This window comes from Mugil cephalus, chromosome 9 (genome assembly GCF_022458985.1).
Source record: "Mugil cephalus isolate CIBA_MC_2020 chromosome 9, CIBA_Mcephalus_1.1, whole genome shotgun sequence".
In the NCBI taxonomy this organism is placed as follows: domain Eukaryota; kingdom Metazoa; phylum Chordata; class Actinopteri; order Mugiliformes; family Mugilidae; genus Mugil; species Mugil cephalus.
In genome coordinates, this window is record NC_061778.1 from 14,879,936 (window position 1) to 14,896,221 (window position 16,286).

Sequence of the window (16,286 nt, forward strand, 5' to 3'; positions counted from 1 at the left end):
GATTACATTCGCGCAGCACTCGGAGCGGCAAAACAAAAGGTTTTGAAATCTTATTAAAAAAAAAAGTATTGCGAGTCTGTTGTTGTCTGATGCTCTGAAAGGCTGAAGAAAATCCACCTCTCGATAAATTGTTTTATATGAGAGGTTTTCTTCACAGCTGCAGCACTGACATCACAATGTTTCTCCGGCACGGGTTTCAAATTTGCCTGTGTTCTCCCGGCGCACCGGTTTGTTTTCCAGGTTTGAAATCTTGTAAGCGGTGGTCCAAAAAACAGCAGCACGTACGCCGTATGAATAAAAAAAAGGCTTTGAAAGCTTGAAAATTCACAGACGAAATCTCATTTCGGAGCTCCAAAGGACGTGTATTTGCTCCCGTATTGTGGTACTGTTGTTTCAGAGGTAACATTACAACACTCACTTTTTTAGAGCGTGTGTGACCGTGTGACGACGGGGAGGCTTAATGTGCAGCTCACACACGGCTCCTCCAGCCTTAAGTCAAACAATGGCGTTTTTGATTCAGAATAAATAAGATGCTTTCAAACTCGAGCCAAGGTACAAGAAAAAATAGTGAGAAACTGTGTTTATGGTGACGGGGACTTAGACAGAGGTGTGTGTGTGTGCTCCATTAATATCTTCGCCGTGTCAGAGCTGCCCGCAGACATCAGGGGGCAGAGAGAGATGTTAAGGAAGGGGGGGGGGGGGTGGGGAGGCAGACAGAAGGAGGCTGACAGTGGGTGGAGAGAGATCAGACATCCAATGTGATTTATTTGCGGTTATGAAATCTGTTCCATATACCAACATTTTTCATCAGTATGTTCTCGGCTAAAATGGCTCAGTGATGTCAGCTGAGCATCCACGGCTCAGACAGCCATTCGGTGGTAACGTGTGTCTCTTTATTGGTGGCTAGTGTTGGTTACGGTTAGGTGAAGGTAAGCGTATGATGTCAAAGTTTTTTCCCCAACATTTGGCGTCTTATTTTTCGTGTCTCCAAACTTTCCAAACGAAACAGACCAATGAACTCCCACTTCAGCTCCAGGGCTAATGCTGACCTGCTAGAAGACTTCATGCCTACGAGGAGTCAGGAAGCAGCAGTCGCCACTAGACTGGCCTGATCCGCTTTAACAATTCGACGATAAATAACAGAAAAGGGTAGGATTGTGTGTGTCTCCGTGGCACTTTATCTTCGTGACTAATACTTGACATGCACCGTATGCTCTGAATGATGTCGCAGCCCTGGCGTCGTTTGTTCAAGCTGTACCAGAGGCCTGAAAATATGAGGTGAGAAGAATGTGACTTCCTAATATTGGAGTTAGTGATAATTAGTACAATCATCAGGCCTGCCTGTGTATAGACGCTGTATGTACAGTCGTGTGGTGCTAAAAACTCTCAGCAGCAAAGAAAAAAAAACTGTGAAGCTGCAGCTCCATCGTAGGAAAAACAAGAACATGTGATAATAATAAAAACGAAATAAATAAGATAATTGCATATTACCCATGAACGTGCCTATTTTAGCTCTATGAGTAATTTTTTACACTTAACAAATTTGTCCATGCATTGTGTGTCTTCTACAGTTTCTCATATGAGGGTTCATTGTGGCCCTCTTGACACTCTGTTCACTTTTGTGAGCTCAACCAGTCACCATGTCACCGTAACCATCTTCCAAGGAAACCCAAAAAGAGTGAGGATATTAATTTAGGGAGAGAGGTCAGTCCATTGATCATCCTTAGAGCCTGTGGAGAGAAGCTATTCAGCTTCTTGGATGTTCTACAGATGATGCTTGCGTATCTTCTCCCTGAGGGTGGTAGGGAGAAGATGTGATGGGATGGATGATGAGTCTTTAATGATGGACATGGCTTCATGGATGCAGTGCTGCTTGTATAATCCACCGAGCAGAGAAGTGGAGCTCTGATTCTGTCTTCACATTTCTGTTCATATGCTTTTTTTTTCACCTTTTCACTACAACTGCCAAACCAGGAGGTGAAACTATAGGTGATGATACTTTCTACACTACCTCTGTGGAATGAGATGAGATGTGAGGCGGGGAGGCCGGTTTTCCTGAGTGTGAAGTGAGTGGAGCCGCTGTTGGTGCTTTTTTTTTTTTTTTTTTGATGAGTTGAGGTCATCAGCTATGTGAACACCTAGGTGTTTCACTCTGCTGGCCCTCTCCACGGCAGCTCCGTCAATCAGCAGGGCTGCACGTTGTTGTTGTTTATAAGCCCTCCTGAAGTCTATCACAACTTCTTTCGTCTTCTCCACACTGAGAGAGAGGTTGTGATGTCTGCCTGACCTCCTCCCTGTATGCAGACTCATCGCTGTCCTTAATAAGGCCTACCACAGCCGTGTCACCAGCAAACTTGACGATGTGGTTGGAGCTGAATCGGGCTGTGCAGTCATAGGTGAGCAGGCCGAAGAGGAGCGGTTTGGACTCAACACCCTGGGGAGGGGTCCATGCTCACTGTGATGGATTTCGATGTGTGGCTGCCCACTCTTATTGTTTGTTGTCACTGAGTCAGGAAGTTAGAGAACCAGCTGCAGATGCTGTTGTCGATATTTAGGCGCTTCAGTTTTTCCACCAGCTACAGTGGAATGACGGTGTTGGAGGCACTGCTAAAGTCAATGAACAGAAGCCTACAGTATGCGTTCCTCTGCTCAAGGCGAGACAGTAAGAGGTGGAGCATGGTGGAAACTGCATCTCCTGGAGCTCTGTTAACTACTGTGTAGTGGATCTAGATCTGCAGGAAGACATTTCTTAATGTTTTACATCACCAGGCGCTCCAAACAGTACATCACTATAGGTGTGAGAGCCACAGGTCAAAAATCAGAGAGGCCTGTAGGGTTTGAGTTTTTCTGTACAGGGTTGTAAATGTCTCATCCACATCAATGCCAGGTCCAAAAGTTTCCCAGCAGAACATTGAATTTTCACAAGATGGTCAATGTTATTCACTAATTCACTAGTGCAAATCAGTCACTATTTATTTCCCAAATCGATTCATTATTGGTTCATAGTTGTGAAAGGGATTTCCATATAGCGAATCTTGGCCCTGGAGACTTGTGGTATTTCCACAGTAATTAATTTCTAGTTGGCACATCTCTCTTCTCTACTTCCTAATATTCTACAACCCCCATCAGCTTTCAGGCCTGACAGTTCTCTGTGTCATGTGTCATGTCCCATATGGCCATAATATTCTCATTTATGATAACATGTATGCCAGTTTGAATTAAGCTGGAATAACCTTTCAATTGTCAAGACAAAAAAAAAAATATCTAAACGTGTTAATGGACTGCTATTTCAAACCAAACTCTAGACATAAAAAAAAGAAGGGATTACTGTGTGTGAAATGAACGGTATTTTAAGGTGAGTTAAATCATGATGGGGCAATGTGCAAACGGCAATTTAAATGACATGTGTTGAGCTCTCTAGGCCACAGTGCAGACGGGCGGGCTGAGTCAGAGGACTTCACGTACGCTGAATCCCACTGTTGACTGCAGCATTAGTGCTTACCTACTGCATACATTTGTGAGCGCACCGCGCGACCGCGTGATTCGACGCGCGTGCGCGACCCCGATCTGTGCCTCTGTTTAAGTGACCTAGAAATGCATCTGTTGCCGAACAGCGCTTTATTTAACGAGAAAGCAGTTCTGCCGAGGGTTGTCATTAAGAGGAAGTGTCCTGGTGGCGGTGTGTTTGAGAGGTCTCAATATATATGATAAATCCCATGTATCCCGCAGAAAATGTGTCTAAAACGAGTTCTGACATTTATTTTACGGCCGAGATAATAGATTCTTTTAATTAGACAGGTTTATTAGTTGAATTAACACTCACCGGGATCAGTGCATAGTCGAGCTACCATTTCCATATCTGTTTCAGAAATGATATTTTCCGTTTAAGCTCACCCTGTCACAAACATGTATTGCGTAAATTCCATTTTAATGATTTAATGGATTCTGTGATAGAAAGCAGCAAGTCTCCAGCGGTATCTTCAAACGTGTTTAAAAATACATGTGGCACATTTCCAATTATCTCTCTTCCACTGAGGCTCGCAGAACACTGTGCACATCTCAGTGTGGTTACAGTAATATAGCTATTACTGCAGGGGTCATGTGTAATGTTAACATGGGCATATCGTTCTTGTTGCCACCGATGCTAATGACATCCACAGTTCATATATGGAGAGTGTAGAGATGAGGCGGACTGCTTGTATGGCCACTTGAGAATGGCTTCAAATGAAGGTCGGTGTTCAAGCTAAAAATTTTCAAGCTTTCCTGGTCCTTTGATCAAGCCTGTTCTGCTGCATCCCACAGATATTTGCATGAGTTTGGGATCTAGGGAATTTGGGCCAGGTCGATCCCACCACTGCTACATGTCTAAGTAATAGTCACATGAATGCCAGGTCCAAAAGTTTCCTAGCAGAACATTGTGTTGTCACAAAACGGTCAATGTTAATTACTTCGACTGTCAGCGGTTTTAACGTTGTGGCTGATTGGTGTCTTATTTCATGACAGATGACAGTTAATGGCACCAACAGACATTTCCATGCCCTGTTTATCGCCACCAGTAATATTAATTAGGACTAAACAAAGCAAGTCTCCACAGTCAGGTATGTGCTTTGTTGGAGAGTTATATTGTCTCTCAGTGAGACACTGATCCAACGTGAGTGCCTAGCTCTTAGTCCAATTAATCTCCCTCATTGTTCAGAATACAAACTGAGCCATTCTCGGCAGCCTGCGGGGCTTTGTGCCAGCTTCAGCCGTGGCTCGGCAGCAGTGGACCCAGGTGCGAGGCCTGTTTTGAGAGCCCGTCCCCACCCCCACCTGCTCGCTACACGTGGGGATGCAGACTGAGTTTTCTTTTGAACGAGGTTCGCCGTGGGGTCCCGCCAGGCCATGTGAACGGGGACAGCTGAGCTGCCCGGCCGCATTTTCATGATATCTCAATCGCTGAGTGCGAACCGAGGGGGAAAAATAAGGTGCACACTGCGATAGTAAGGCATGGGTAATTGAGAGATTACAGGGACGGACATGTGAGCTACAAGAAGACCACTCCGAGCCCCCGGACCAGCAGGGAAAACCCGAGTTGGAGGATCAGATTGTTGCCGGACTGTGCTGTGTATCTTGTTCCATATAAAATACTTTAAGAGATAGTACAATTGCACCTGTCCTGTACTCGTGTCTCCTGCTCTGCGCTCTTGTGTTTGCAGTTAATAGACCTCAGTGGTGTCTTACACCGGAGTGCGGTGCTCTACACTCTCTTTTTGTGCTCTCTTGTTGCCTCCTTCGTGCTCTTTCATCTGTATCACCTCCTCCATCACACACTCACTTGGAACAGCTTGAAAACACTTCCCTCCTACTATATCCCTCCACTCCCAGAATGTTGCTTCCCTTTCTTTCTTTTCTCGATGTAATCCGCGACGAGATAACGTGTACGTGGTAAATATAACGGTTATTAGTCATTCCACTGCATTCCTCGCTACATGACGGTGCATCTGAGGTTTAAATACACAGGTTTAACTGAGATGTTTTCTGGCTCGCTAAGGTGACGGATACTGTACAACTGTCACACACACATGTATTTCGTTAACTTGACAGTCACACATACACACTCGCAAAGCCACGTTTCATTCACTTGATGCTGACAGGTGTTCATCCTCACATCCATGCAAATACACACCTGGGAGAACACGCGGTTTTCCTCCGCCTGACAGCAGCTGATCCTGTTGGGCCGGTGGGGGTCCTTGTACACTTTGTCCCTCACTGTTGTCTTTCACTCTCGTCTTCCTCCTCTCATGCCTTATCACTGACGTGCCCACACTTCCTCCAAACTATAGATTATACACTGTACTTGTTTATTTTTTTCCCACTCTCACAGTCCTATGGGACGACTTTACAGAGCGGTCGGCCGACAATTGTTAGTCATCATGTCGCATCCTTTTTCTACAGCGTCTAAACAAACTCAACGAACCTCATCACAAAAAAATTACTCTTGGACATGGATCAGCATCATACTATCTTACTTCTGAAATGACAGAAACCATCCTTTAAATAGTGTTTCAGTTTGGCCCAAGTCCCATCCGCTAACATGGAGGGGGTGGGGCTTGTGACCTATACCACCAAGGGGAGCTCTACTTGCTTTCGGCTTCGCTTTTTTTTCAGGAGCTGTTCCTTCATCTTTACACTGTCTATGCTCCATCCACACATCGTCAGCTTCCATTCTCTTGATCCTCCTACGCCTTCCTCTCCTAACAACAGGTTTTATTCCGCTCACATTCTTTTCCTCCTTCCCTGTGCCATTATTAAATATATGTCAACCGTGGCCACCCATATTATTTCATTGTGATTTCTCCTAATGTAATTGATTTTAAATTATCAAGCGAATAGCCTGTATAAATGTCACAAAAGTACCACTGAGTTACCTTTGTTCATTTTTGCGTGGCTCTAAGTGAGCGCTTTATCACTTCGCCACAGTTTAAAACACTGAAATGTATTTGGGAATAAGTGCTGGCAAAGAAGAAATATTGTCCAGCCTACTAAGAGCCAAAAAAAAAAAGAAGAAGAGAGAAATAGAAACAGCGAGAGAGCACATGGACGGGACAGACAGATGAAAGCGTCACTCGGGGGATGGTTTTCTCTCTGATGGATGAGAAAAGTCAACACACTTGGCTGAGGGGGGGTGGGTGGGGGGGGGGGAGCAGAACAGCAGAACAACAAAAGGGAGGAGAGAATCCTTCTCCAGAGAGAAGAACAGGAAACATGATGCAAGGCGGGAAACAGGTTGAGTAAAAAAAAATAACATTAGAATCTCAAGAGCAGCAAACGCAAAACCACCGAAAAATACTGTATATACACTGTGCCGAAATAAAAAGTCATGCTTGGGGTAAACAACATTTTTGCACACAAAGTTTGCGGTGCTGAAAATACATAAATTGCAGTGGGAATTTATCTCACAAGAGGAGTTTGAACTTAAACTACTTTTGTCAAAACGTTCGTATATAATTAATATTTAGCTTAAGAAATAGCCACACTGGTTATCAGAGACCAGATATGTTTCAGTTACAGTACATTCTTGTAGAAAACAGTGTCTCTGCCTCCCTATGGCACTTGAAAAAGCCTCGTCTTCGCGCCGTGCTCCTCAACGCTGCTCAGCTCGACTATAAATCCCCAAACAGTCATGCTGTGAAAAGCACTAAACACGGCTACACAAACGAATGACTGAACAAAGATTGTCTCTTAGTGGTTCTCTCGAGCATCCAGTAATGATAATACCGATTAGACGGTAATAAAATATGGACGGCACCATGCTGTTAGAGCGTTAATATCCCCAAGGAACACGTAGGTAAAGGAGAGTGGAAACCACGTCTTATCTGACACAGGCTATATATAGATGATAGTCTACATTTTTCATGAGGGAAATAAAAGAAACTCCTGCGCTGAGCAGGAAATAAACAACGAAGGTGGAGGGCAACGAGGAAAAAGGAGCGGAGAGTGACTCCAGAGGGCACGTGATGTGCGTTGTGCAGCTATAGCAGTAATCGATATCCTGCGGAAACTGATCGGCAACACCAGGAGTTGAGGAATATAAATGAGCCGGTGGAAAGGACGGACGGCAGGAGGTGGATGCTTTTAGAGCAGATTTCTCTTCTCTCTTCGCCATTGTTATTCAATTGAATTCAGCTCTAGTGCACTTCATTTCATCCCCTTCCTCCTTTCCCTACCTTCTCCCCTTTGTGTTATTCTTCCCGCGGCCCGCGATGTCTTGTCATTCACGGAGAAGTGTGATAGCATTCATTTTGCTCCAAAACGCTGTATTGCATTGGTGGTGGGGTAAATGGGTGCCCTCCAGCATCGAGTTGTGCAGCAGAGTGGTTGCAAATGGTAGACAATGAAGCTCAGTGTGTTTGTATCCCTAGGCTGTTCTCAAGCACAGCTCTAACTACTGCCGCTGAAACTGAGAGGCATATGGAAACGGTGAACTCCGAAAGCATACAAGCAAAACACAAAACCCGGGCGCAAATACGGAATAGCGAGCAAATATTGTAAAAACTGGATTTTTAGTCTTAATGAGACAGAATTCTGAGCTTTGAGGGATTTTCTGCACCAGTCATGCCCGTATAAAGATATCCCAGCGTCCTTAATGCACGCTTTTAAACTGCTTATGTCAAAGTGTATGTTCAGTGGCAGCCATTAAGTCCCCCGGGCTGCATGTTTTAGCTTTTAGCGCTAAGTAAAGCAAAAGCAGCCTTCTCTTCTCCAACACGTGTAAACCAGGCTCGACATACAAAATTAGAGCATAAACTTTAATCTTTTAAAGATGATATCATTCTAATAAGGCCGCGCTGTTCGTACGATAGGTGGCCTTGGAGTAGTGACTGCTCAGAGCGTGCAGAAGCAACACACATCCGACCCACGTGCACACACCTACGCAGAGGGTTTCAAATTGAAGCAGCGTCTTTCAGCCGAGGAAGTTACCCACGTTGCATGCAGAGCAGGGTGCTGAAAGGGTGTGTGAGTGCGAGTGTAAGAAATGTGTGAAGGGTGGTGCTTATGTGCTCCGCAATTGGCACCAGATGCCGCCGATGGCGCCAAGTCATGAGTTATCTCGGGGTACAACTGCCTGAACATGCAAACACCCTCATATACTTCTGTTAAAGCTCTTCACATTCATGAAACTCATTTATTTTTCTTATTTTTCTTTGTTGCGGTGTCAAAGAGCCACAATGCCAGTTAATGAGTGTTTTTTTTTCTCACCGTGCAATAACTTAATTAATTGAATGATTTAATTTAAGATCAGTAGTCAATACAAAACAAGCATTATAATTATATAAATTCGAAATGATAAGGCTTCTACCTTACACTCTGATACACTATAGTAATTATATATAATTATATAAGTATTGTTATATATATGTACTATATATTTGTATATCTTATTTACATATATGTATATATATATATATTTATTATATATATATATATATATATATATATATATATATATATATATCAGTCCTTCACGAACTATATTGGCAGTGCCCATGGTAAAACTGTGAATGTCTTTTATTTCCAGCCCAACCTGTCTTTCTATGAGCACGCATCATTGCCTGTCTGTCATTAGGGACCTTGCCTCATTTGCTCTTGCCTTGTCTGGAGGTGTGTGCTATTGATGCAAGAGGTGTTAAAGGGCAGGAGTTGTGTGGCGATCACTCCACAATCAAACAAACCGAAAAAAAAGAATATTCAGTCTGGGCTGTAATTATTTGGACAGTTGCACATTGCTAGTTCTTCACGCTCTGTGCTTCAGCACATTGGATTTGAAATCAAATGCTGGATGCCACATTAAAGCGCCAAGACTCAGCTGTAATTTCAGCGGTTTTAAGTCAATACAGAAAAGAAAAACAAAACAAAAAAATAAAATAAAGTCTTTTCAACACAAAGGTCAGACGTTTAAAAGTAACTGGACACATCAGTTATTTGAAGACCTTGCCCTGTTGCGTTTTTTCTGGAGATTTATTTGCAGAAATTACAATACTTTCTACAATTATGTAAAGAGAGCGCTTACTCTATGGACACTGTTTTATCTGAAACAACATGCACTGAGTCCGGAGAACGAAATGAAAATGTAGCCATCCAAATACGTTGGGTTCGGAGTGGATAATACTCGTGAGACATATGCACCATATACGCGTATTACTGTCTAGTCTAGTGCTAGAAGTTTACAATGAAATTAAATGTGGATATCCCTTTAATACCTTAAACCCATACAGACACGCTTCATGGCAATGTCGGATTTTTATATATATATGCAAATGCAAATATACATGTATACATATGTATTTGCATCGATGTGTTCACACAATGTGACACACAGAAAAAAAAATAATGCTCCCCGTTGCTGCAGAAAAAAAGAGACCCTGTTTAATTCAGATGCTGATTGACAAAAGGCTTTTGTTTCATTACTTTGGGCTAATAGCAACAGGCCCGGCAGCACTCACCTTTGATTTGCGCCGTCTCTGCAATGCAGCATTTACCTCATCAGAATTTGTGGAGCTCGGGGACAGTTGCAATATTGCTCGCAGGAAACACTTTCGGCAGCAGATTCTTTGATGAGAGACATTATCAAAGTGTGTTTACCTCCCTCCCCGTTTTACTGTATGTGTCGTTAGCGCTCAGCATAGCGCTTGCATATTTTTATTTTTTTTTCACCTCACAGTAGTGGCAGGGAAAAGGAGCTTAGAGCGAGGTGGCAGATTGGCAATATTGCAGCAGGAGTCAAGAGGGATAACTCACTGTAGCCTGACAGGGTAGCGCGGGTAGCCATGGATGGAAATAATTTTTATTGTAATGAGAGAAGAAGTGTTAGTCAATAAGTAATTTTCTTTTCAGACTCCGATGATTCAATTCATAACACTTGATATTTTCTGTGAACAGATGAGACGGCTTGCGCCTTCCAGAGGTGAAGACGAGGCCCGCGTAGGAGAAGGCAGGGGACTGACATGAAAGAATATCCAGGCTGACAGAAGGGACAAACAGAGGAGAGGGACATCTTAAACTAGGCTTACGCTTTCTGCATCCGCAAGTGTGCGTCTGTCTGCTAGGCTTCGAGTGACGCAAATTACGTTATCAGAGTGTACGCGAGGCTCATTGCTGATGCGCATCTCATCTCTATCATCTTCTGCTACCAGCCACTACGCTACAAGTGAACCAAATGCACAAGAGACCGTAAGGTGGTGGAGAAAATAGTGTGATCAAAATAAAATATGAAGGGTCAACAGATGTGTACTCACGCATGGCGGTGTAAATAAGGGATAAGTACGTGGCAACCTAGAGGACTGCAGTTCCACAAATGACCACGTGGGGCTTACTCCAAAAGTGAGTCAATCAACATGGGACTCCAGTGTTAAACCTTTTCTGCGGAAATGAACTTATTTACAGTGTGCTACGAAAAAACAAAACAGAACAAAAAGCTTAAATCATATCAAGGTTTAAAGTTCTGCATCAATAGGTGGGTGCCTCCATAGATCAGCAACCTTCCTGTAGGCATCAGCGTGAGTGATGTGCGAGACGCTGCCATGATACTGATATTAAACGCACAAAGAGCTTTAAAGCTGCTTTTCAAGAAACCTGTGGGTACATCACAGAGGGTTCATCCATCTTTATATACAAACAATGCTTTCACATTCTCAGTACAAAGTAGCATGTTAACATAATCCCACAGGGAAGGATATAGGACAACAACTACTGCATTTGAATATTTTTTAAAAATGAATTACTTGGGTGACGGCTTTTATTATGCTTTAGGTCGCACACTAGGCTAGGCTGAACGTAGACATATTACACGTGCTTCATGCATGGCAGGCTGTGTGAGTCTCCGTGAGACGGGCGGGGGCATGGTGGGACATCGTGTGTGGATCATGTAAAGCCCATCTATTATTCAAGCAGTGTGGTAACGGTGTGTGTGTTTTTTGAGCAGAGCGGAAGATGAAGCTACTCTAGCTAAGGCTGCTTCATCTCACACACGCAGCTGTGTTCTCCAAAACGGCGCACACACTCGCGCGGGAGTAGCTGCGGAGTCACAGCAGGAGTGCTGACAGCTCGACTGTCTGACTAATGATTTTTCTCCCGCTTCCTGCCCCGTCGTCTCTCTCGCTTTCTCTCAGCCAGGTGTAGCCTACGCCAACGGTGACGCTCGCGGTAAATCAGCTGTTTGCCATTCTCAGATTGAAGCTTATCCCGTTAAGCTGTTTACGCGCCCCTTTAAAATCCGACAACTGAGTGATTTCGGCGGCTAAACCTGCGAATGTCTGCACACCTGTGTTGACCCATCAACAGATTCGGCGGCCTGCCAGCGTGAAAGAAAAAACTGTTAAACTGAGATGTATTTAAAAGTATTAAATGCCCCATTACAGGATCAGTCACATAAAACCGTAGGGACACTGCAGGAAAATGTAAAACCCATCCAGGGAGGCTGCTTATTCACATTGTTTATATCCACTCAGTTAGCATTTGCCTCGACTTTTTCATGACGCGGGTTATGTTAAACATGCACGATGTGCCTGTTGGCAGCAAAAACGAGATACCACTAATGCTAAATTATGTCACGTAATCACGTCCTATGTTATGTGCATTGTTATGCTCCCCAGAAGGCTCCTAAGCCTCTGACATTACCCTTGCTAATCACTGGTTTCTTGTTATTGCAGTGATTTCGAAAATGTAAGCTGATTCTGCAGTTGCAGGCATTGTCGCTGTGGCAAAGAGCTACTCTGAGCCAAATCCGTCATACGAGCCGTGTCCTCAGGTTAAATTTGCCCGAGTCCTACATCACAAAAATTGGCAGATTCCACAATTTCACTAACTGGCTAGAGCGGGTTGGAAGGAAAGTCGACGGATCACCAGAGGTATTGGAAATCCTCTGGGCGCTACGGTTGTTTGCATCAAATTTCAAGGCTTATCCAGCCAACGGTTAGTAAGATAATTTGGTTGCAACCAGAGTAGTGCCTCGAGCGGATGGCGCTGTCATCACTGAGGCCGCCACTAGCCTAGCCAGAAACCGGTAGCGAGGAACAGATGTGTAGTTTAAAGAGTAATGACAGGTTTTCAATATTGCAATTCAATAAACTTGTCTTACTGAGCAGAAGTATTGATCTTGGGATTAGTTAGACTCAAGTCACAAGGACTGGATTCATTGTTAACTATTCTGACCAGCAGGTTGATCTTATGGATGTTGCCAATTTAATTACATCTGACGCCGATCACAAATACAGCCATTAAACGTAATGTATAATCTGACTAACTCACATCGTGATCTGCGAGCGACTGTTAAGCATCACTATGTCCCATCGACAAACATTAACTGGAAATGACACGCGCACAAAAAAAATACACCCCTATTAGAACAATTTCACTGTTTTTCATGTTTAATACTTTCCTGAACTTTGGTGCACTGGTTTTATCCAGCGCCTCATTTGAAATGGCCCCAGTGGGCCAATTCCGACTGCACAGATTTTATTTTAATAGCATGAGGTTTCAGTTTCAAAGTTTTTAACGAGGAGATAAAATGCTACGCAAAATTCCCAGCAGAAATCGGTGGCTTCGACTGCTACCAACTGTTTCATGTTTTCAAAGCTTTGGCTATGTCTCAGCGTGCATCGACCACAGCCCGGTATTTTACAAATATAAAAACCAGCTGGTTGTTGTTAAATCACCCTCAAAGCGAATCACTTGCATTAGTTTCGGGTCTTTAGGATAGCTGTTAGGTATGTTGCGAGCCGTGCTCATAATTTTTCCCATTATAGGATAAAATAATTACTGCGGGTCCCTGTGTGCTTGCTGTTTTAAAACAAATTCAGATTGGTTGGAGGGAGCATAGGATCACTTTATTAGGACAGCTTGCTGCACCACAGGCCAACTGGCATCCAGTCAAGACACACACACACACACACACACACACAATCTCTCAGACGCAGGCGCTTTCTCTCTCCGTGTGTGTTTCTGTCTCTCTTTTCTCACACATACTTTTGTAGCTGCCAACAGTGAGTAGCCACTGGTTGCAGGATGAAATTATCGTGAGTGGAAATGGGAGGAAGGAGAAACAGCAAGTGAGAGTTGAAAACAAGACGAGTGGAAAGGCTAGAGAGAGGAAACAGGAATCGGAAGCAGTTGGGAGAAGGCAGCTACTGTACATACATGAAAGAAGCCGGAGAGGTTACATGAAAGACGTAGCAGGCCTGAGTTTGTGTTCCCTTCAGGAAAGCCTGAGGGTGACAATAGAGCGTCTCATGTGGAGGCACCCCACCTTTCTTTCTTATTTTTCCCTGGTCTTTATACTACTCCAACGTAGCTTCTCGTTGGTGTTCGCTCCCTCACCTTCTACCTCTCTCTTTATTATAAATCAGCCTTTTTTTTTTCTTTTCAGCCTGTCAGCAGCTTGGTGGCTTTACCTTGCTGAGCTGGCCTTGGCCCCACTTAACCCCGAGGTTGAAAGGCGACTGGTGCCACACTCGTCACGTTACCTGTTGTTGCAACCCAAAAGAATAGCTACATCTCCATCCACCAACCACTCCACTCTCAATGACTCCTACTTGAACTATTACCGCCGAAAGTGGTCACTCGACTGTCTGTGGCTGGCTGCTCGCCGAGCTGAATCAGTGCACACTTGTGTTTTCAACTGTTAATAGCCAAAAACAGTAGCTACAGCCGGTCCTCGGAGCAGAACTGCAGCTTGCCGACATGTTGACTTTGTAATTGTGGTTGGAAAAAGCAATGTCCTTTTTATATTATAATTTTTTTCAGTGGGGTAAAACGGGAGAATTAAAATGCAAAGGTTTGCAATAATGGAGTGAAAAGGAAATAAAGGAAGAGGTGGTGGGAGGAGGGTGGTGGATGCAGTGATGACACATTTCCCTGGCACCTTTGACTCAAACCAGCTATATGCATTTCATTTTTTCTTTGGCATATAAATGCACACTTTTCTATCAACTGAAATGTAACCACATCCAGCTGAAATTTAACCAAGTTCGGTCATGCACGCAAACTGACACTGGATCTTCACAAATTAGCTGTTAATATGTTGCTTTCAAACCTTTAGGACAGACCACAGAGTCAGTTGTTTGGCAAGCCTCGGTCTGCTTTGGGGGAATGCGGGGGAATAAACCAGTGGGCCGTAACTGTGTGTGTGTAGTGCTCAAAATATAACAAAGAGAGCCGGAGTCCAGTGAATTGTCATGAAAAGAAGATCTTGGAAAAATTCAGCTTTTTTGTGTATTATAAAAGGAATTTCAAAATAATTGATTTGCTTGTCGCTACAGTATACGGGTGACTGCACTCATTCAAGTAGATTGTTCACATTGTCAGCCAGAAGATTAGTGCTCATCTCCCCAACAAACTTGCATTAAGATAACAGCTGTGTCCCACACAGTGTTTTTTTTTTTCCATATAATACACCAGATTATTGTGTAGGTCTCCCTTGCGCCTCCAAAATAGTTGTGACTCATCAGAGAATGGACATGGGCCTTCTGAGGGTGTCCTGCGGTGTCTGGTAACAGGATATTGTTAGTGGAGGCCTTTGGGTCCTGTGGGTTGAAGGGAGAGGTCTTTGTGATTAGTTTGGGATCAAGGGAATTTGGAGGCCTTGTGCTGTTTTTCTTTTCTTTTTTTTTGTTTCGTTGTTCCTCAATCCGCATCGTGCTGGGGATGGATGCTGCCATCAAAGACTGTCATTGTTATAGGGTCATAGGGCGGATGGTGCCTGGTCTGGTCTAGGTGGGTGGTACATGTCTAAGGAACATCCACATGAATGCCAGGTACATCGCGTTCCCAGCAGAATATTGTATTGTCACAAGATGTTTTTTTACTTCTCCTGTCAGAGCTTTTAATGTTGTGGATGATCAGTGTGTCCTATTGCCCTTGTCATCAATCTGTTCATTAGACACAATCTCAGAGGGCATGTTAGAAGTAATAAAGACTCATGTTGGATAATCCATATTAAGTATTGGGAAGACAATCTATGCAAATAATCCTTTGTGTATTAAAATAGCTCAGATGTAATCCAGCTTTGATTCATTTTTCTCTCTATGAATATAAAAATTAGCCCCCGCTTCCACCCCCTGCTATGGCTCTCCTGCAGCTCAGGCATACGTGCTTCTTCACGTCCACATGTCTGACATTGATGAACGACGGCCCCCGTCCTTAGTCCTGGCTGTAATGATCACATGTCACGTAATACTGTAAGGAGCTTAAAATGATGTGTACAATGTGCTTGAAGTGGAGCGATATTTATACCCAGTTGAACGGTATCACTCAGGCCTGCTGACCTTTAACTCTACTCAAAACTATTAAATTACTCTATACTACGCAGCCAATGTTGCCAGATCAGGTCACAGCCAGTTGAATGGTTTTGAATTTTGTTTTGCTGGTGAAAATAGAGTCAAGTGGGCAGCAACAAATTTGAGCTCCTAACCCTAACCCTAACCCACCCCCATTCTGGTGGGTCGTCTAATTACTTTTTAATGCTGTTTCCTTTTTGATGCAAACCAAACTCAATGTATGCCTTCCCAGACAGTCTTTGTATATGTATGTGTGATCTGAATGTGCTCTGCTTGGGCAAAAAGGAAGATGCCTGTTGTGTTATCATTCCACATGACAAGCAGTGTTTGGTACATTTGGTTGAGCGTCTGTTTTTTAAAGAGTACAGAAGCACTGCATCTTCCTATCACAGCATCTACATGTCATTGTAGTACCTAGATGTGAGTAGTTGTGTTGGTTGTCTGGCACAGTTTGTTGCTGTATGCATTCTA

General features: G+C 43.7%; 1 protein-coding gene across 1 annotated transcript in view; it reads left to right on the plus strand.

Moving 5' to 3' along the window:
- zgc:172282 (leucine-rich repeat and fibronectin type III domain-containing protein 1-like protein) overlaps window positions 1-16,286 on the plus strand; it is a 173,843-nt gene that overhangs the window by 39,909 nt on the left and 117,648 nt on the right. The window lies entirely within an intron of this gene.